This window comes from Gymnoscopelus microlampas, assembly GCF_963454915.1.
Source record: "Gymnoscopelus microlampas genome assembly, chromosome: 9".
Taxonomy (NCBI): domain Eukaryota; kingdom Metazoa; phylum Chordata; class Actinopteri; order Myctophiformes; family Myctophidae; genus Gymnoscopelus; species Gymnoscopelus microlampas.
The window spans coordinates 51,370,414-51,391,349 of NC_139946.1; the positions used below are offsets into that span (position 1 = coordinate 51,370,414).

A 20,936-nucleotide genomic window follows, 5' to 3' on the forward strand; every position below is an offset into this window, starting at 1 on the left:
GTGCAACGTGTTTAAAACCCATTAAGACCTGAGGCGACTCTTACATTTCTTTTTGTTGAAAAAAAATCAAAAATAGCCAAAGAAATCTAAAATGACACAGACGCGTCCCCGGTCTTAATGGGTTAAGCCTTGCACTACCCTCCAGTGAACTTTGGCGCCCCCCCCCCCCCCCCCCCCCTCCCTAAGAAGGGCCCGGGCCCCAGGTTGTTGGGAACCACATGACTGGCTAGTTTCTGTGGTGCTATATCTATCACTTTTTAGTGTCCCACACGTTTCAACTGCTGGAGTTGTGACATTCTGTAATAATAATAATTAAAAAAAGGTTCCTCATCAAACACAATAGAGACGAGACACAATAAATAAGCTCTTCAGTTTGTGGGGGGGGGGGGGGGGGGGGTGGAGGTACAGTACGTAGAACAGGGTCAGAGGTCCAACCACTACGTTTGTGCTACATTAGAATCATTCCTATATCTTCATAGCCCTGAGGTTTTTAAGTCGCGTCTCTTGTCCGTTCGTCCGCCCGTCCGCATAAGAAAAACATTCCCGCATTCCCACAAGTCTTCATTGTTTCATCACGTCCCAGACTTTCCACGGTGCAAATAAAAACGACACATCGTTTCCGAGAAGAGCCCGTCCGTCCAAACGCCTCCGTCCTCCACGGGCGCTCTGCGTCTGAACGTCAACAGGTTTGTGTGGAGGAAGACGTGTTGTTCTCCTTGCATTCAACACAACTGTGTGTCTGTGTGGGGGCAGTAGATTAGTGGGCCTGGGCAGTAGATGTGTGGGCCTGGGCAGTACATGTGTGGGCCTGGGCAGTAGATTTGTGGGCCTGGGCAGTAGATTTGTGGGCCTGGGCAGCAGATTAGTGCCTGGGGAGGAAGCAGTAGAAACCGACCCACACAGCAGTCGTTCAACGCTTAAAGGCTGATCTGTGATTCCGGCACCAAAAAAAAACAGAAGCTCAAACCATTCCTGTCCGCCACGACGTCTTACGCCACGGCGCCATGCACCAGCCCATCTACAAGCTCACAACCATGTGAGCTTGTAGATCGGCCATAACTCAGGCTTTTAGGGTTTTTGTTGTAAATCCAGGTGGGTGTGTGGGGGAGGGATATGACATCACGTCTCCAGTGTGACTACAGACTCCGTCTCCGTTGGCACTCGGTTCTCCAGGAGGGAGGGAGGGAGGGGGAGAGGGGCGGGTGTTATGTGCCCGTCTGGGGGCGGGTCACCCCCTCCTCCTCCTCCCCCCCGGCCTCTCCCCCGGCGAGGTCCACGCCCCTCCTCTCGCCCCCTGGGTTCGACGTCCTGACCGACATGGGCGCCAGGCTGAGGGAGCGAGACGGGTGGGGGGAGGGGGGCCTGTACCTGCCGACCCCGACCCCGCCCGACGGCTGTGACACCTCCTCCTCTACCTCGGGGGCGGGGCTCTCCATGTCAGACTCCTCCTCTTCCTCTTCCTCCTCTTCCTCCAGGGTGAGTTTAAACTGGAACTTGTCGGCTGCTCCCGTGGTGGCGGTGGATAACGACGACGACGAGGACGACGAGGTGGTGGCGGCGGCGGCGGCGGTGGCGGCGGCGGCGATGGAGGCTCCGCCCCCCCCGTCGGAGGAGGGGGAGTGGTCCTGTGGGCTGGTGGGGGAGGGGCTGCGGGGGATCATGCTCTGGTACCAGTCCCGGTTGTCCTCCAGGGTGTCCAGGATGTCCTGGGCGTCGGGGTGCACCAGGTCCGCCCACGTCTCCCACAGAGGATGCACCACGTAGTCAATGAAGCCCACCTGTCAGGAGGATGGACGTTATTAACCCATTGAGGCCTGAGTCCGATTCTCAAAATGTTTTCTAAATCCTAACAGATTTTTGAAAAAAATATAAAACATTTATTTTTACGATTTTTCAAAAATAGCCAAAGACATCTAAAGTGACACAGATGCGTTCCATGTCTTAATGGGTTAAAGGTGCACTGAGGGATTTGAGTCAAAATAAGTATTAAAAGGAGTAGTTCACCCAAAAAAATACTTATTGTCTATCAATTACACACCCCATGAAGCCTTGAATTCATGGAGATTTTTGATAATAATTTGATAACCGGGTCAGTAGGACACTCTCTGCCGGTCATCACATTATTGTGACAAAAACAAACAAATCTCCATGAATTCAAGGCTTCGTGGGGTGTGTAATTGGTAGAAAATAAGAATGTTTTTGGGTGAACTACTCCTTTAAATTAATCATTGCTATAGAGCAGGGGTCTTCAACAGGGGGTCCGGGACCCCTAGGGGGTCCTCAGAGAGTTACTACAGGGGGTCCGCCAAATCTTTGTGTAACATGATTTTTTTATTACCGTAACCACTTGAACCCTAGCATCCCTTTTCTGAGGAGAACTTTAGCCAAAAATAGCAGATCTACAAGCTCACAACGCCTCGCGCTGCGAGGCGTTGTGAGCATGTAGATCGGCTATTTTTGGCAACAAGGTGTTTGGTGTAGAGGGAAAAAAGAGCAGACCAAGTAAACAAAAAAGTTGAATCTGAAACACAATTTTATACAATATAGAGTAGGGGGTCCCTGCTTCATCTCTCTCTCAGCTAGGGGGTCCTTGGCCTGAAAACGTTGAAGACCCCTGCTATAGAGTGTTTGTTCAGTAACAGGGGGTCTCCCCGTCTCTCCAGCTCTTTAGTAAACAGAAAATAAATGTTCAGGTCTTTGTGTTCAATCAGGAGAAAGAACACATACAGGATACAAAGACATTGTAAGTGATGAAATTAAACGAGCAGACAACATTGGAACTGGAACACTATAAACTGAAACTGATCAATGAGTACTCTCTTCTGATTGGATGAAATTGGCAACCCACCTGAAAATGTATATATATGTTTTGTTTATCAAAGAGCTGGAGAGACAGCTGTTACTGAAAACATACTAAGTATATCCGGTAGCAGTAATCATTTATAAGTATAGAGCTTAAACTTTTCACAAAAAAAACGTATATATACTGTAATGATAATGGCGCCATGTTAACCTGGTTCTTCTCTACGGAGGCGTTGTCTCTGTCACACATGGGGCTGATCTCCACGCCCTTGTCTCTCTCGCGGTCCCCCTGGGTGAAGAACTCCACCATGATGCGGTCCGTCCACTGGCGGTACAGCTCCAGAGGTTTGGTGGGGTTGCTCAGGTCTGCACAGTGGACCATGTTCTGCAGAACCTACCGTAAAGCACACACAGTTTAGATTTGAGAGCATTCACACTTGTATGTAAACAGCCGGTACAACCTAGCAGTGGTGTAAAGCAGAGGTCTTCAACAGGGGGTCCGTGACCCTTAGGGGGTCCTCAGAGTTACTACAGGGGGTCCGCCAAATCTTTGTGTGATAGGATTTTTCATTTTACCATAACAACCACTTGAACCCTGGCCTCCCTTTTCTGAGGAGAACTTCAGCCAAAAATAGCCGATCTACAAGCTCACAACGCCTCGCGCTGCGAGGCGTTGTGAGCTTGTAGATCGGCTATTTTTGGCAAAGAGGCTATAGGTGTAGAGGGAAAAAAGAGCAGACCACGTAAACAAAAACGGTTGAATCTGATTTTTTTTTTATACAATATAGAGGGGGTCCCTGCTTCATCTCTCTCTCAGCTAGGGGGTCCTTGGCCTGAAAACGTTGAAGACCCCTGGTGTAAAGTAACTAAGTACATTTACTCAAGTACTGTACTTAAGTACAATTTTGCATTTGCATTTTTATTTCCAATTGTCTATATTTTTACTTCTACTCCACTGCACATATCAGAGGCAAATATTGTACTTTTACTCCACTACAATTATTTGAAAACTTTAGTTATTATTTACTTGCACATAACACGTCTGCCTGTTTGTTCTCAATGTGATATCAGTCCAACTTGTCAAACTAATAAATTATGACATTATAAAACATACATTAAACACTTTAGCCCTATTTTGTACCTTTTGTTAACCTGAGCATTTGTGACAAATGAAGAGATTTAGTGCATTTCTTACAGTGTAACCAAACTGAATTGTTCTGCTAGACGGTGGATGTAGTATTAACTCATTAACTAGGTTTTCATTAAATGCACTTTTCCCTCCCAGAGGAAGAAAGTGGTATTCCCTCTACCTCCACTAGGAGGCAGCACCTCACCATAAAATCAGCTGGATACAGTTTTTTTACTGTGTGGATGATGTCTGACCTTCTCATCTTCAACCCTATTTACTTCGTTGACCGGAGTGCCCCAGGGCCAGGGGTCTATTCTAGGCCACTACTTTATCCCCCTCTACACCAAATATCTTTGCCGAAAGTACAGGTCTACAAGTAGATTTGTAGATACAGTGCTATTTTCATCAATGTTTGCTCCGGAATAAGGACACTTATGGAGACTTGAATTCATGGATATTCACTGGGTATGTGTGAGTTTGATGGTGTACTAACCTGGATGCGGTCAGAGTAGTTGTCCAGCAGCAGAACTCCCAGGCTGGTCACCTTCTTGGTCTCCACCATGGTCTTCATGTCTGCCAGGCAGTTCATGTGTTTGGACATGTCTGTGGCCAGCACCTGCACACAGCAATGCATTAGAGTTACCTGGAGTCGTATAATTTGTATCATTTGATGACCGGCAGTGGTTCCAGTAGGAGACACAAAGAGTCTCCTTTGTGTCTCCTACCGGAACCTACCGGTCCGATGGTCATCAAATTATTGGCTTAGGAATGCGACATAAAGGGGTCCTTGGCCTGACAAAACGCTGAAGACCCCTGCTTTAGTTAACACATTGTGTGCCGAAAACAGTCCGGACCGTTTTTGACCCAATTTTATGTTTATACGTGGGGCCCACGTGGGGCGCTGTAACGAAACTTTGGGATCATCCAAGGAGTTTCTGAGAAGGAGAGGCCGGATGTGGATCCATGTCAAAAATCCTTCCGGTCGGCCTTTCCAATGTTAACTCCTTGACTAAAAGCTTAATATCTCCATTTCTTTTTAACGTGGTGGAAGTGAGCCATTTTCGATCGGCGATCACTCTGCAATGGAGGATCGCGTTAGAAATATTATTGTTCCAGGCGTTAGTCGGGACCCTCCGCCGTCTCGCACTCACGCAATGTTTACATGCACTTCCGCGTCGGGGCTTCTACAGCACGAAACGTATCAACGTAAGTGGATGGAAGAATAGCAGGCACTGAACGTACAATATTTTAATAAACCTCTGGCACCCGATGTGTTAAGTACACTACACTGACTGTTAGGGGTGTGGGAAAAAATCGATTCGAATTGGAATCGCGATTCGAATGTTGGACGATTCAGAATCAATTCTCATTTTCCAAAAATCGATTTTAGAATATATTTAGAATCGTTTTGAATCGAGAATCGTTTTGAAATGAAAAAAAAAAAAACGTTTTAGAATCGAGAATTGTTTGTTTTGAAAAAAAATGGAAAAAAACGTAATCGTGACCCCAGTGAGATAGCACAGTGGTTCTCAAACTTTTTCATGTCAAGGACCCCCAAATTGACACTTATTAGCCCGCGGACCCCCATTTGAAAAGACGTGCGAGGGACCCCCATAAGAGAAGTTTTTACGGCTCTAGCAGTGATTCTCAACCATTTTAATTTCAAGGACCCCCCAGTTTGACATGCATTTAGGCTACGGACCCCCATTTAATGGCATTCATACCTCTGGGACCCCAATTCATATTGTAAAATCAATGTTAATTCAACTCTGAAAGTGTACAAATGGAACCAAATGGACCCGTTAGGGTCCATTTGGTTCCATTTGTACACTCTCAGAGTTACAGACTCATAAGGGTCCATTTGGTCCCTGTCCATCATTTAGCTGGGGACCCCCTGGAACCCCCTCAGGTACCCCTGGGGGTCCCCGGTCCTGTAGGAAGTAGACTAGGGCCTCACCATGTCGATGACCATCTTGCGGAGTGAGTCGTGCTGTTTCTTGCTGAGGTTCTGGAAGATGTTACAGTTCTCCTCCTGCAGCAGCTTGAAGCCCACGGCCAGGTGGTGGTTCTCCAGGACGGAGGAGTCGTTGTACATCAGGGCCAGCTCTGAGCCTGGAGGAGGCAGAAGGAGCAGGAGCTGGGTTCATTACATCCATCCAGGGACGTCACAGGCTCTCAGAAGGTGGGGGGGATGGACTTTCGGTGGACTATACCCCTTACTTTACACTTTGGCCATTCAAAAATAGCAGATCTACAAGCTCATAGTGCGGCACCGAGTGCCGTGCTATGAGCTTGTAGATCTGCTATTTTTGAAAAATCGTGAAAAACATTTGTAACTGTCAAATGTAAACAAATTCTGTATTTTCAAAATGTAGCGTTTTTTGGGCGGATTTGGTTACTTTTTTTTCGTGTTTTGGTTACTTTATTTTGGTTTTAGGGTTAGGGTTAGGTTATTTAATTCTTATTTTTGCCTGATTTTACTAGCCTGGTAAACCCCCCTCCCTCCGGAAATCTCATTTGCATTTGATTTCAGGTAGGAGGTCTGGGATCGCGCAGGGAGTAAAGTAGGCTGTGAAACAAATGTGTGTCGCAAGCTTCTTCCATTTGACGGTGTCAGGTTATGATTTTACCGATTATTTATCAAAAAAAAAATCACGGATTTGTGAGAGTGAGGGTGTTGGGTCGTACGCACAGTGAATGGCCGTGACGCCCCTGCATCCATCACAGTCCATACTGTCTCTAAAGCAAACGTTTTATCTCAAGACCCAAAAGAGAGATTTAGACGTTTGTCCAGGACCCAAACTAGTGAAAATAGAAGATCTACAAGCTCAAGCTACATTATGAGCTTATAGATCTGCTATGTTTTGAAAAATCGTGACAATGTGTGCATATCTTTAAATATATATATTTTTAAAGCAACATTTGTAAAATAATTTGTTCCAGGGAAGATTTGAGTTACAAATGTTCGATTTAAAAATCATATATTGAATTCGATTTGATTTTTCAAAAATAAAAAATGACAGAGATGCGTTTCCGGATTGAATGGGTTAAAACATTTTTTGGGGGATTTGTTTTACTTTAGAAACATTTTTTTAATGTAGGAAACGGAAAAAAGGGACTTGCGACCCATACAAATTATAATTTAAATGTACCCACTGTTTGGGAAACAGTGCTCTAAAGGGACGTTCACACCAAGGGGAGAGGAGAGGAGAGGAGAGGAGAGGAGAGGACAGGACAGGACAGGACAGGACAGGACAGGACAGGACAGGACAGGACAGGACAGGACAGGACAGGACAGGACAGGACAGGACAGGACAGGACAGGACATACTGGTGTTGATGAGGAACTGGTTGGTGACCCCTGGATGGTCCACATCATGGATGGCGCTGGCAAACAGAACCGCCATGATCTCCAGGTCTGTGAACACGGCCTGAGAGGAACAGAAAACATCTTCATACATACAGCATCACCTCAGCTATACGACATCTCTACATGTATACTAGTAGTTTACCTAAAGAAGCTACTACAACATCTCTACATATACTAGTAGTTTACCTAAAGAAGCTGGAATACATTATTTAAATACTGCTTCATCAAGAGCTTTAAAAGGGTGAGTTAGTTTCACTCAATTGTGCCTCGCTGACCACTCCCTGTTTGATACAGTCTTTAACCCATTGAGACCAGAAGCCGATTCTACATGTCTCCTAAATCTCAACAGTTTTCTGAAAAACGTATGTTTCTATATCAGTGGTGCTCAAACTTTTTCATGTCAAGGACCCCCAAAATGATATGTATTTGGCCGCGGACCCCCATCAAAATATTTTGTTCCAGGGACCCCCCAGAAGCAAAGATTTTAGTTAAAAATGTTCGCTTTAAAAATGTATATATATTCAAAGATTTGCACACTTTTTCACGATTTTTCAAAAATAGCAGATCTACAAGCTCGTAGCGCGGCACTCGGTGCCGCGCTATGAGCTTGTATATCTGCTATTTTTGAATAGCCCAAAGTGTAAAATAATGCTTTTTAGCTCAAATCTAAAAATGACACAGTTCCAGGTCTTAACTCATTCAATGCCATGCTCATTTTTGGAATTTTGGCTCTGAGTGCCACAATTCAAAATTCATTGTAAAAAAAAAAGTGCTTAGGAAGCGAGATACAGCCTTTTTAAGTTATAGGTTAAACAAGGAGTGGATGGAGCAGCAAATCTTCAAATCATCATATCTTGGGTTCTGAACATGTTTTTCCAAAAAAGAAAAAAAAAGAAAAAAAAAACTTTTATTTTGAAAAAAAAATTTTTTTTGATTTTTTTTTTATGACGGATTTGACGGATTGTGGCGCTCTGGGCGTCAGGCCACGTGACGGATTTGACGGATTGTGGCACTCAATGAGTTAATGGGTTAATGAGACGTAGAAAAGCTGAGAGACAGACAGTGTAGGAGAGACAGACAGTAGGACAGCTGAGAGGGAGACAGTGTAGGAGAGACAGACAGACAGTAGGACAGCTGAGAGGGGAGACAGTGTAGGAGAGACAGACAGTAGGACAGCTGAGAGGGGAGACAGTGTAGGAGAGACAGACAGTAGGACAGCTGAGAGGGGAGCAGGGGCGTCACAGCCATTCACTGTGTGTACGACGCGACCCCCTCACTCTCACAGATCCGTGATTTCATACCCCCCCTCTTTTTGAAAAAAAAAAGAAGAAAAAAAAGAATATATATATATTTTTTTGATAATAAATCGGTGAAATCAGGCAAAAATAAGAATTAAATAACCTAACCCTAACCCCGAAATAAAGTAACCAAAACACGAAAAAATCTATAAAAAAAACGCACAAAAAAAGCACAATTTGGAAAATACACAATTTGTTTACATTTGACAGTTACAAATGTTTTTCATGATTTTTCAAAAATAGCAGATCTACAAGCTCGGCACCGAGTGCCGCGCTATGAGCTTGTAGATCTGCAATTTTTCAATAGCCAAAGTGTAAAGAAAGGGGTATAGTCCACCAAAAGTCCATCCCCCCACCTTCTGAGAGCCCGTGACGTTCCTGGAGGGGAGACAGTGTAGGAGAGACAGACAGGTGGACAGCTGAGAGGGGAGACAGACAGTGTGAGAGAGACAGACAGAGCGGTGGACTGTACCACAGCGTACCTCCAGAGCGGGGGAGGACAGCAGGACGTGAGTGGACTGCACCACGTCGGCAGCGTGGATGTTGTTGTGATAGGCCACGTCTGCGTGGTAGTGGTCCTCCAGGGTCATCATCAGGGTGATGAAGGTGTCCGCCGGGATCTTAAAGGACTTCAGGAGGTCTCGTTCCTGGAGGAGGAGGAAGAGGAGAGAGAGGCTCAACGTACGCATGGAGTCATGTTCTCAGGATTACATGAAGGCAATCATGGCTAACGTTTGGCTTTCTATAAAGCAGGGGTCTTCGACAGGGGGTCCGGGAACCCCTAGGGGGTCCTCAGAGTTACTACAGGGGGTCCGCCAAATCTCTGTTTGATATGATTTTTTTTTTTTACATTAGCCACTTGAACCCTAGCATCCCTTTTCTGAGGAGAACTTTAGCCAAAAATAGCCGATCTACAAGCTCACAACGCCTCGCGCTGCGAGGCGTTGTGAGCTTGTAGATCGGCTATTTTTGGCAAAGAGGTGTTTGGTGTAGAGGAAAAAAAGAGCAGACCAATTAAACAAAAAAAGTTGAATCTGAAACACAATTTTATACAATATAGAGGGGGTCCCTGCTTCATCTCTCTCTCAGCTAGGGGGTCCTTGGCCTGAAAACGTTGAAGAGCCCTGACATAAAGGCAATCATGGCTAACGTTTGGCTTTCTCTAAAGCAGTGGTTCTCAAACATTTTCATGTCATGGACCCCTAATCGAATATGTATTTGGCCCCCCCATCTGAAAATGTGTTGTGCCATGGACCCCCAATCAGAAAAAATGTGTTGGTAAAAGTTTTCCCCTCTCTCCATCCACTACCATTGAAAAAGCGTGTTTTTCAGTTGCCTTGTATTGATATTTATTTACTGTATTCAATTCCTATTTTAAACTTGGTCTTAGTAAAAAGGAACATCTCAGGTGCAGTAATAGTGACTGCACAATTTTTTTTTCTTCCCAAAAGCTGGATATTTTTCACAGTTTAGCAAACTCAGCATAAACAACCGTTGTTACTGTATGCGGAGCTGGCTGGTTCCGGGTCGGGGAGTGCAATAATAGTGTTGGGTGCTCGTGCCCTTTGTACCAGGGGCCCCCGTACGAGATTTGTGTAATGTTTCAAAAATGTAAAAAACTTTAAAAAGCTCAATTCCAAAAGCTTGTAGATAAAAGGGTTAAACTGATTTTGACGCACATTTTGCTGGGGACCCCCTGGAACCCCCCCAAAGGACCCCTGAGGGTCTCCGGACGCAACTTTGAGAACCAGTTATAGACAGTCATTGTTCCTAAAAGACGTGTGAACACCATGTCATCTTATTAGCTGTTGCCAACGCTAACATGCAGTACCTGGAAGATGGAGTACATGACCACTGTCAGCGGCCTGTTCCCACAGTATTCTGCTATCTTGAAGATGTCCAGACCCCAGCGATTAATTTCCTCCAACTCCTGGAGAAACAAGACACCATACTGCACATTAGACACAGAGACAGTGAGTGTGTAGATCGACTATTTTAAAATAGCCGATCTACAGCATATACTGTAGGGTTAAAGTGGTTAAACTGATTTTGATGCTAAATTAACACATTTCGCTATACGTGACACACAGTATATAAAATAGACGATTTGCAAGCTTGTAGATTAGCTGTTTTTGGCTTTAGTTAACCCATTCAACCCGGGAACGCATCTCTGTCATTTTAGATTTCTTTGGCTATTCAAAAATAGCATATCTACAAGCTCATAGCGCGGCACCGAGTGCCGTGCTATGAGCTTGTAGATCTGCTATTTTCTTTTAAATAATGTTTTTTTTTGCAAATCTTTACAAATGTCTTCTAAATCCTAACAGTTTAAAAAAAAAACGTATGTTGTTATATCAGTGGTTCTCAAACTCTTTCATGTCAAGGACCCCCAAAATTATGTTTTTGGTCACCGATCCCCATCAAAATATGTTGTTCCAAGCAAAGATTTGCACACATGTTCAAGATTTTTCAAAAATGTGTGTGTGTGTGTGTGTGTGTGTGTGTGTGTGTGTGTGTGTGTGTGTGTGTGTGTGTGTGTGTGTGTGTGTGTGTGTGTGTGTGAGTGCGTGCGTGCGTGCGTGTGCGTGCGTGCGTGCGTGCGCGTTGGTTGACCTTGCTCAGCATGTCCTCTTGCATGGTGGTGACCCCAAAGCGTGGGATACAGCTGGTGGCCACGTTGGGGGACCGGGCGTGATCTTCTTCACTCCACTGATCTGGGACATGGAGACCTTCTTCTTCTCCTTCTCCTTGGGAGGAGGGGACAGGATCTCCACGTCATGCTGCTTCTCTGGAAGACACACACACACACACACACACACACACACACACACACACACACACACACACACACACACACACACACACACACACACACACACACACACACACACACACACACACACACACACACACACACGGTTGTGAGGTCATCAACATTTTTCTTTTCTTTTTACCTTTATGTTTATTTAGCATTTTTCAGCACATTACACAATTCATTATACCATTTTTTAGTTTCTGAGGTTATGCATTATTCTTTCACTAGCCATACAAGAAGTTAGTTCTCTAAACCACAAAGAGGTTGGTTGGTGGTCGTCAACATTTTAACAATACTTTTTCATCTGGGATCTACTGTATAACGTTGCTGTCGGGCAGAAACATCTTATCTCCATATTTTAACTTTTTGTGTTTTTTTCGTAAATGAATGCCCTACTTGATCATACTACAGCGTCACTCAAAAGCATCAAAAAGTAGCAGATCTACAAGCGACACGTTTCGAGCTTGTAGATCTGCTACTTTTGATACTTTAGAATTTGAATCCTGAAAAGTAACAGATTTGAACATATGAGGTTTCCACCCGACAGAGACAATATCTGAGATACCATCACGGAAAGTTTCTGCGTGCACTCACCTAGGAAAGTGTTGGAGATGAATTCAGACACTTGGTTCCCTGAGCGACTGGTTTCTGACAGCTGTGTGAGCTCTCTGTTCAACATTCTCTTAAACTGCACACACACACACACACACACACACACACACACACACACACACACACACACACACACACACACACACACACACACACACACACACACACACACACACACACACACACACACACACACACACACACACACACACACACACACACACAGTTAGTCTAGGGATGGGTTAAACTAAATAAAAGCATGGTTTATCTTGGGACAACTTTCCCCTAAACTGGACACATTCATAACATGATACAAGCGTAACATACAGATACAGAACAACATACAAACACTCTCGCATTGCATCACATATTATCGATTGATTTGTTAATTTTCCTATTTGTGAGGAAGGCTTGTCGCCAAAACGTGTCCGTGTATTATTAATGAAAAAGTACCAGAAGGAATTCTTTGTTTTATACATTGCAAATTTGCGAGTGTGCTTGTTTTTGTTTCTACAATGAACTTGGTACATTACTTTACTTATGTATTTATTTGGTTCGGGACAGAGTACATAAACGAACACAAGACAGGTGTAACACACATGAGCAACTAGTGTAAATATGCCGGATTTAGCGAAAGCTACTTTGCATCACTGATCACTGATCTGACGTTCATTCATTGGACCAGCTCAGTGGACTTTGTGTTAGAGTGTCCGCTCTGAGATTGGGCTTATTCCCCGGCTGGGTCATATAGACCAGGGGTGATGCAACTTTGATGATAGAGAGGTCCACTATATTTCCACATTCACTCCAGAGGGCCACATTGCATGTACTGTACAGAAATCTCCTATCTCTGTATTTTAACTTTTTCTATGTCACACAAAAGTAGCAAAAATAGCCGATGTACGAGCTTGTAGATCGGCTATTTTTTGCTATTTTTGAATTGGAATCCTGGTTTTGTTTTTGCTATTTTTGAATTGGATTCCTGAAAAATATAACTTTTATTTAATTTCAAATGCATTTAGTTATACTTATGTTAACTTTATGAACTTAAAATACAAATACATTGGACGTGAAAAAGACAATAGAATTTTAATACTAGTCATTAAGCTACTCATACATACTGAAGTAAAGCCAGTTGCCCATGTATGATATAGACTATAGAAATGGGACCCTGTTTGGCACTCAGCAATCGGCATCAAGGGTTGGATTGGGGGGTAAGTCCCTGTGACATATTGTACTAGCATCATGTCCAGGGGGTGTTACTTGTACATCAAGCAGTCTCACGCTACAGTAACAGGAGATAGGCTCCTGCCCTATGGGCCACATGAGGCTACTTTACTACAACTACTTACAACCATCAGATGTGTGTGGGACAGTGTAGAACAGTGTCTGCTACCACCAGCGCATCGGTAGAGCTTACCTTATTGGAGGCCATCTCGCTGACAGAGTTCCTGGTTTGGAGGGTCTCCAGCTGGTCCAGACACCAGTCCAACTCCTCCAGGGTCTCCACCGCCAGCTTCTGGTAGGGCTCCTCTGAAGGGTCAAAGGTCACACACACACACAGACACACACAGACACATCAGAAAAACATTTTGCTATAGAAAAATGTCCCCTTTGCATGCAAGCACCACAGCACCACTGTATGGGTGTGGGTTAGGGGTGGCACGATATGGGTATCTCACGATACGATATCTGTGGCGATATCAGGCCCTCGATAAAAATAATATCACGATATTCGATATATTGCGATATCACGATATATTGCATGAAATTTCACCAACGATATATCACGATAGTCCTTGTATTCAATTCACAAACACATAAAATAGCACCAAACTGTTCAAAATCATCATTACACAAATACAGAGTAAAAAAAACAACGATAATCGATATTTTTCGGCAGTATATCGATTATTTATCGCGGGAGGAAGTATCGCGATATCGATAAATCGTTCCACCCCTAGTATGGGTGTGGTGTGGGTGTGGGTGTGGTGTGGTGTGGTGTGGTGTTTGTGTGTGAGTCAAACTAATTAGACTGACCTGATGTGCATGATTTACACATAGATGGCTGGTTAGTGCCTGAAGGTCGCCTGCAGAGAACCACAGACACAACCAATTGAACAGACAAATACAGATATAGGGACAGACGGACGGACGGACGGACGACAGACAGACAGACAGACAGACAGACAGACAGACAGACAGACAGACAGACAGACAGACATTTAATGAGCGTCAGTTGGACATACATTCATCCAGACATTCATCCAGACATTCATCCAGACAGACAGACAGACAGATACACAGCGCTGTTGTAAAGCAGTATGTTTATGCTTAACCCACTAATGAACCCTTGTAGTAGTGAGGATAGAGGAGCTAGGACAGAGCACAATAAGGACCTGAGATGAAGCCATGGTGTGTTGTCTCAATGCAGCAGACAGAGCTCAGAATGTGACTCTAACCACAATTGTGATTGACAAACAGCGCCTCAGCAGCCAGAACAGCTCATTTATCATTGATCACATTATTATTCATCTTTTATCCTCTTACCTGTTGCCGACACGATCTTGTAGATGAGTCAACGCAGCGACGTTACTTCTTACAGTTCTTAGACTGGCAAGAACCTACAGTAGAACCAATGCATTATTATACTAGAACCTACGGTAGAATCAATACATTATTATACTAGAACCTACAGTAGAATCAATACATTATTATACTAGAACCTACAGTAGAATCAATACATTATACCTACAGTAGGAACAATACATTATTACCATTCAAGAACAGAGACTACAGAGACAGTGGGATTAAAACTTACTTTTAAAACCACATGATCCCTATTTTATACTTGGCCTGATTGTGTTTCGTGACAAAAAATGGCCAATCTACAAACTCACGTATAGAGCTTGTAGATCAGCTATTTGAAAAATAAATAAATGAACATTTTTGAAGAATTTTGGAAATGTTTGAAACATTTAGCAATGTTTTGAAAATAGGGTTTACGAGGTTAATGGAAACACATAATCAGTTCCAAACATAGACAAGTATTTGGTTACACACAGCACTGTACCACACCACTGACCTGTGCAAATGGAGTCACAATCATGTCTTCTCCATGTCTGGACAGACAGACAAACAAACACAAATAAACAGTCATGTGATCAGACATCAGCACTACTGATGATTATTGTTCCAAAATATCAAAACCAAGAATGTATTGTATTGTCCAGGGAACAACAGCATGTATAATACTATATTCAAAGCCAGTGGTTGTTCTGTGTCAGTTAAACCCTGGACAATACAACAGGAGAGGAGAGGTTTACATATTATAGATGCACATTAGAACCACTCAGAACAGCAGCAGCCTTTATTCCATGCAGAGGGACACACCAGAGAAATCACCAAGGGATACATCAGTGGACAGAGGACAGACCAGTGGACAGACCAGTGACCAGTGGACAGACCAGTGGACAGACCAGTGGGCAGACCAGTGACCAGTGGACAGACCAGTGGACAGACCAGTGACCAGTGGACAGACCAGTGGGCAGACCAGTGACCAGTGGACAGACCAGTGGACAGACCAGTGACCAGTGGACAGACCAGTGGACAGACCAGTGGGCAGACCAGTGACCAGTGGACAGACCAGTGGACAGACCAGTGGGCAGACCAGTGGACAGACCAGTGGACAGACCAGTGGACAGACCAGTGGACAGACCAGTGGACAGACCAGTGGGCAGACCAGTGGACAGACCAGTGGACAGACCAGTGGGCAGACCAGTGGACAGACCAGTGGGCAGACCAGTGGACAGACCAGTGGACAGACCAGTGGACAGACCAGTGACCAGTGGACAGACCAGTGGGCAGACCAGTGGACAGACCAGTGACCAGTGGACAGACCAGTGGACAGACCAGTGGACAGACCAGTGGACAGACCAGTGACCAGTGGACAGACCAGTGGGCAGACCAGTGACCAGTGGACAGACCAGTGACCAGTGGACAGACCAGTGGGCAGACCAGTGGGCAGACCAGTGACCAGTGGACAGACCAGTGGACAGACCAGTGACCAGTGGACAGACCAGTGGACAGACCAGTGGGCAGACCAGTGGACAGACCAGTGACCAGTGGACAGACCAGTGGGCAGACCAGTGACCAGTGGACAGACCAGTGGACAGACCAGTGGACAGACCAGTGGACAGACCAGTGACCAGTGGACAGACCAGTGGACAGACCAGTGACCAGTGGACAGACCAGTGGGCAGACCAGTGACCAGTGGACAGACCAGTCGACAGACCAGTGGACAGGCCAGTGGGCAGACCAGTGGACAGACCAGTGGACAGACCAGTGGGCAGACCAGTGAGCAGACCAGTGGACAGACCAGTGGACAGACCAGTGGACAGACCAGTGGACAGACCAGTGGACAAGCAGAGACAACGGCCACCTGACATTGGACATCAAAGTGTCAGGGGGTGGGGACTGAGTGAGGGGGGTGTGTCATTTCAGGAGGGTGTTAACGTGCTGAGGGTGGGTGTGTGGGTGGGTGTGTGGGGAGTGGAGGAGGGGTCTGAACCTCAAACCAAGTGATAAAGCCCAGACAGAAAAACCACAAGACCACCGGGGTCTCCACACAGGGGTCTCACCGAGGCAGCCATGTGACCTCCCAGTGCTTCAATCCCTCCTCCCTTCAGGAGGAAACACAAGGAACATCTATCCGTGAGTGACATCTCTGAACCACACCGTGGAACATTCATTCTAGCAGCGGTTTTGTCTCCGTTGTCATTTACAGTCTCTGCTACAAATGCTATAGAGCAGGGGTCTTCAACGTTTTTCAGGCCAAGGACCCCCTATCTGAGAGAGAAGCAGGGACCCCCCACTACATATTGTATAGTATGGTGTTGCAATGCAGACTAATCGTTTTCATAGATTTCTTCATAGACTTGTTTGACAGAACTGTCATCAGTGTGTGTTAGATTCATGTGTATTTTCAGACATCTAACTTAGTCAATACTTACTAAATTTGACCTTTCACTATGTACTTAGTCTGCTCTTTTTCCCCCTCTATTTGCCAAAAATAGCAGATCTACAAGCTCACAACGCCGGGCGTTGTGAGCTTGTAGATCTGCTATTTTTGGCTGTGAGCTTGTAGATTGGCTATTTTTGGCTGTGAGCTTGTAGATTGGCTATTTTTGGCTGTGAGCTTGTAGATCGGCTATTTTTGGCTGTGAGCTTGTAGATTGGCTATTTTTGGCTGTGAGCTTGTAGATCGGCTATTTTTGGCTAAAGTTCTCTGGATACTGTATAGGATTCAAGTGTTTAATGTGAAAGAAACATATCCTATCACATACAGATTTGCCGGACCCCCTGTAGTAACTCTGAGGACCCCCTAGGGGTCCCGGACCCCCTGTTGAAGACCACTGCTATAGAGCGCCGGAGTCCTGACGTCACTCCCGCTACACCTGGGTCACGGAAGTATTTGTTGTATTGAAATCTAGCATTCTGTTAAAAACGAAATCATGAATGCGCCGCTCCAAAAATGCTGCAGGGTCCTAGTGCCGAGGGAATTTTGGAAAGTACAATATTGTCAAAAAAAACATGTTTATTTGTGAAGATGTTGTTGGTTGTGGTGTGAGAGTTGTGTTGTGGTGTGAGAGTTGTGTGGACTCGTTCTCCTGCTATGCAACAACAATGTGGAATTCCCTATACCAAAAGTAGTGAAGGAGTGTAAAACCCTACTCACTTTCAAAACTGCCCTAAACAAATACCTTCAGGAGGCTGCAATTTCAAACTGGCCCCTGTAAAAGTCATATCCTAGCCCCCCCACCCCCCCTCCTCGAACTGTTTACTGTGCATATTTTTTGTTTTAACCTTTAAGCTGTTCATATGACGTTCTGCATAGTAGTGTATATCTGTCTGTCTTTTAATGTCTCCATGAATTGAGTACGTGGGGATCTCGTTTGAAACAAGCCATTGCAGCTTTCATGAGCGATCCATCTTAGCTGACCTTCTATTGCATACATGGGCAACTGGCGGCCCGGGGGCCACATGTGGCCCCACCTTCACTTAATGCGGCCCTCAGGTCAATATCGGAATACTGACATTATTGTATTTCAGCTGTTACAATTCCTAACATGCAAACATGACCCGCTTTAATTACTTCAGTATGTATGAGTAGCTTAACCCTGTAGAACCTGAACTATGAAGGAAAGGTCCGAAAATTCCAGAATATTGAAAAGGGACACTTTATTGGGTCTTAAAACATTTTTGATTTTGTTTTATTTTTTTTAACATTCCTTTGTATCATTTATTTGTTGTATCATATTTGATACAAGGGGTATTACAAGGGGTATTTCAAGTCTGTTTTACTGCCTCCCCCTGGTCAGCCGGGGCGTCTGATGGAGGGGAAAGGAACTGGTTGGAATAACGTGTTCCTTCCACGCGCTACGTCCAACCAGGGAAACTCTCCCCTGTCAGGCGATAAGAAGGTCAGTTGGCTCTCATGCATTGAAGGAGGCATGAGCTCGGCTCTGGCCTCCCTAGGTTGGTAGAGGGAGTGTAGTGCCCAGGATTACATAGAGATTGGCACTGGGTGTAAAAAATAGCGTTAAGAAATCGTGGGATAAAAAAAAAAAAAATCAAGTTGGTTTTAACATTAAAAAAAAATGCTTTTAGACCTGTAGTATCAAATATGATACAAACACTTTTGACATCATAAAAAGCAAACTCAAGTGCTAAATTTGGAGAGCTCATAAGTGCATTCAAGTTATCCAACACTTATTTCAAAATATTAGTAAAGATATACTAGGAAAATGTACCCGAACTGCTTTTTAAAAAAAATGTTTGTTAGTAGTGCATCAACCTCTCCTGTTCAGTTGATGGCAGCCATTTTGGGTCAGACCACCTGAGGCTCTGTAACTACCTGCAGTGCAAATGGTATGGTCCAGGGGGAAGTGGGGATGTGTCAGATATGATACAACAGGTTCTTGGTCCAAGTATTGATTACACTGATTTATTAAAAAATCAGTGTAATGTGTGTATCATATATGATACGTTTGGTGACATAGGGTTAATGACTAGTATTACAATTCTATTGTCCTTTTCATGTCCAATGTATTTGTATTTAAAGGTAGGGTAAGTGATATTTTTTGGTTAAAACAAAAAGTATTTTGTTAAAAGGTTAAAATACTATATTCTGATAGTAATCATTGCTATAGCGTGTTTTTTCAGTAACAGATGTCTCCCCGTCTCTCCAGCTCTTTAATAAACAGAAAATACATTTTTTGGTAGGTGTCAAAATCTCAGCCAATCAGGAGAAAGTACCCATTTTTAAGCTTAATTTGTATAGTGTTCCAGTTCCAATTTTGCCTGCTCATTTCTTAGTGTCATCACTTCCAATTTCACTTGTTTAATCTGTATCCTGATTGAGTTCTCTGTCCTGGTTAGATAAAATTGGAAATGAAACTGACACGAAAATGCATTTTCTGTTTAATAAAGAGGTGGAGAGACAAGGAGGCTCCTTTTACTGAACAAACAATCTATAGCAATGATTACTATCACAATATAGAGCTATTTAACACTTATTTTAACCAAAGCAAATCACTTACTCTACCTTTCAGTTCATAAAGTTAACATAAGTATAACTAAATGTATTTGAAATTAAATAAAAATCATATTTTTCAGGAATCCAATTCAAAAATAGCAAAAAATAGCAGATCTATAAGCTCAAAACGCGTCGCACCGCGACGCGTTTTGAGCTTATAGATCTGCTATTTTTTTGCTACTTTTGTGTGACATAGAAAAAGTTAAAATACGGATATTTCTGTACAGTAAATAAATTGTGGCCCTCTGGAGTGAATGTGGAAATATAGTGGCCCTCTCCATCATCAAAGTTGCATCAGCCCTGTTCTATTGTAAACTGTACTTCTATGTGCCTTTTCTCTGCAAACCTTCTAAATAAAGTATTCAATCAATCAATCAAGTGTTATGGTGTGTGTGTGTGTGTGTGTGTGTGTGTGTGTGTGTGTGTGTGTGTGTGTGTGTGTGTGTGTGTTGTGTGTGTGTGTGTGTGTGTGGGACTCACAGGTCGCTGGCGGTGGAGGAGTGTCGGGACATGTTTTTAGGCGACAGGTCGAAGTCGGAGTCTGAGCGGTAGAGGAAGGACTCCCGCCGCTGGCTGTGGGGGGCGAGGTTGGGGTGCAGCACCAGACCGGACCCCGGGCTGGCCAGGGGGTCCAGCGGGCTCCGGCCCACCGACAGCCCATTCTCCACATCAAAACTACACACAGAGAGAGAGAGAGAGAGAGAGAGAGAGAGAGAGAGAGAGATGGAAGGAGAGAAATTTGTGATCATTTAGGAAAAGTAAATATTCATGGTCTTATTCGTCTATGACTTTGTGATGCCTTTTCATTCACTTCTCCTCTCACACCTCAACACATTTGAAGTTATTTTTTTAACTCTCTCAGTGCCAGACCCCGAGTTATCCCGAGTTTTTACTGAATACCCTCCCTGCCAGAACGAAAAATCCCGAGTTTTTAAATGTTTAAAAAAAAAAAAGTGTTCAGAACCCAAGATATCATTATCTGAAGATTTGCAGCTCCATCCACTCCTTGTTTAACTTATAACTGAAAAAGGCTGTATCTCGCTTCCTAAGCACTTTTTTTTTACTTTGAAAAAAAAAAGAAATGTTGGCACAGTTTGCAATATTTTTTTTATTTCATTGGCACTGACAGAGTTAAGAGTGAAATACAAATACAGTCAGTATATTCTGAAGCATGGATGCACACAAACACATACACACACACACACACACACACACACACACACACACACACACACACACACACACACACACACACACACACACACACACACACACACACACACACACACACACACACCAAATGGACCCATATGG

The 20,936-nt window shown here is 44.2% G+C and overlaps 1 long non-coding RNA gene and 1 pseudogene across 2 annotated transcripts in view; one reads left to right on the forward strand and one right to left on the reverse strand.

Moving 5' to 3' along the window:
• Positions 1-226: 226 nt before the first annotated feature.
• Positions 227-20,936, reverse strand: part of LOC311051870 (3',5'-cyclic-AMP phosphodiesterase 4C-like) — a 67,930-nt pseudogene continuing 47,220 nt past the window's right edge. The window contains exons 3-17 of the transcript XR_014602892.1: positions 20,103-20,297; positions 16,666-16,707; positions 15,111-15,147; positions 14,576-14,649; positions 14,066-14,115; positions 13,446-13,558; positions 12,008-12,101; positions 11,212-11,386; positions 10,430-10,528; positions 9,081-9,245; positions 7,262-7,361; positions 5,889-6,043; positions 4,425-4,547; positions 3,014-3,196; positions 227-1,778 (exon numbers count right to left, since the gene is read on the reverse strand). The product of XR_014602892.1 is annotated as a 3',5'-cyclic-AMP phosphodiesterase 4C-like (transcript). The remainder of the gene's footprint in view (positions 1,779-3,013; positions 3,197-4,424; positions 4,548-5,888; positions 6,044-7,261; positions 7,362-9,080; positions 9,246-10,429; positions 10,529-11,211; positions 11,387-12,007; positions 12,102-13,445; positions 13,559-14,065; positions 14,116-14,575; positions 14,650-15,110; positions 15,148-16,665; positions 16,708-20,102; positions 20,298-20,936) is intronic.
• LOC311051871 overlaps positions 7,933-20,936 on the forward strand; it is a 92,813-nt gene continuing 79,809 nt past the window's right edge. Inside the window, exon 1 of the long non-coding RNA XR_014601436.1 lies at positions 7,933-7,980. This is a non-coding gene — a long non-coding RNA (uncharacterized lncRNA). The remainder of the gene's footprint in view (positions 7,981-20,936) is intronic.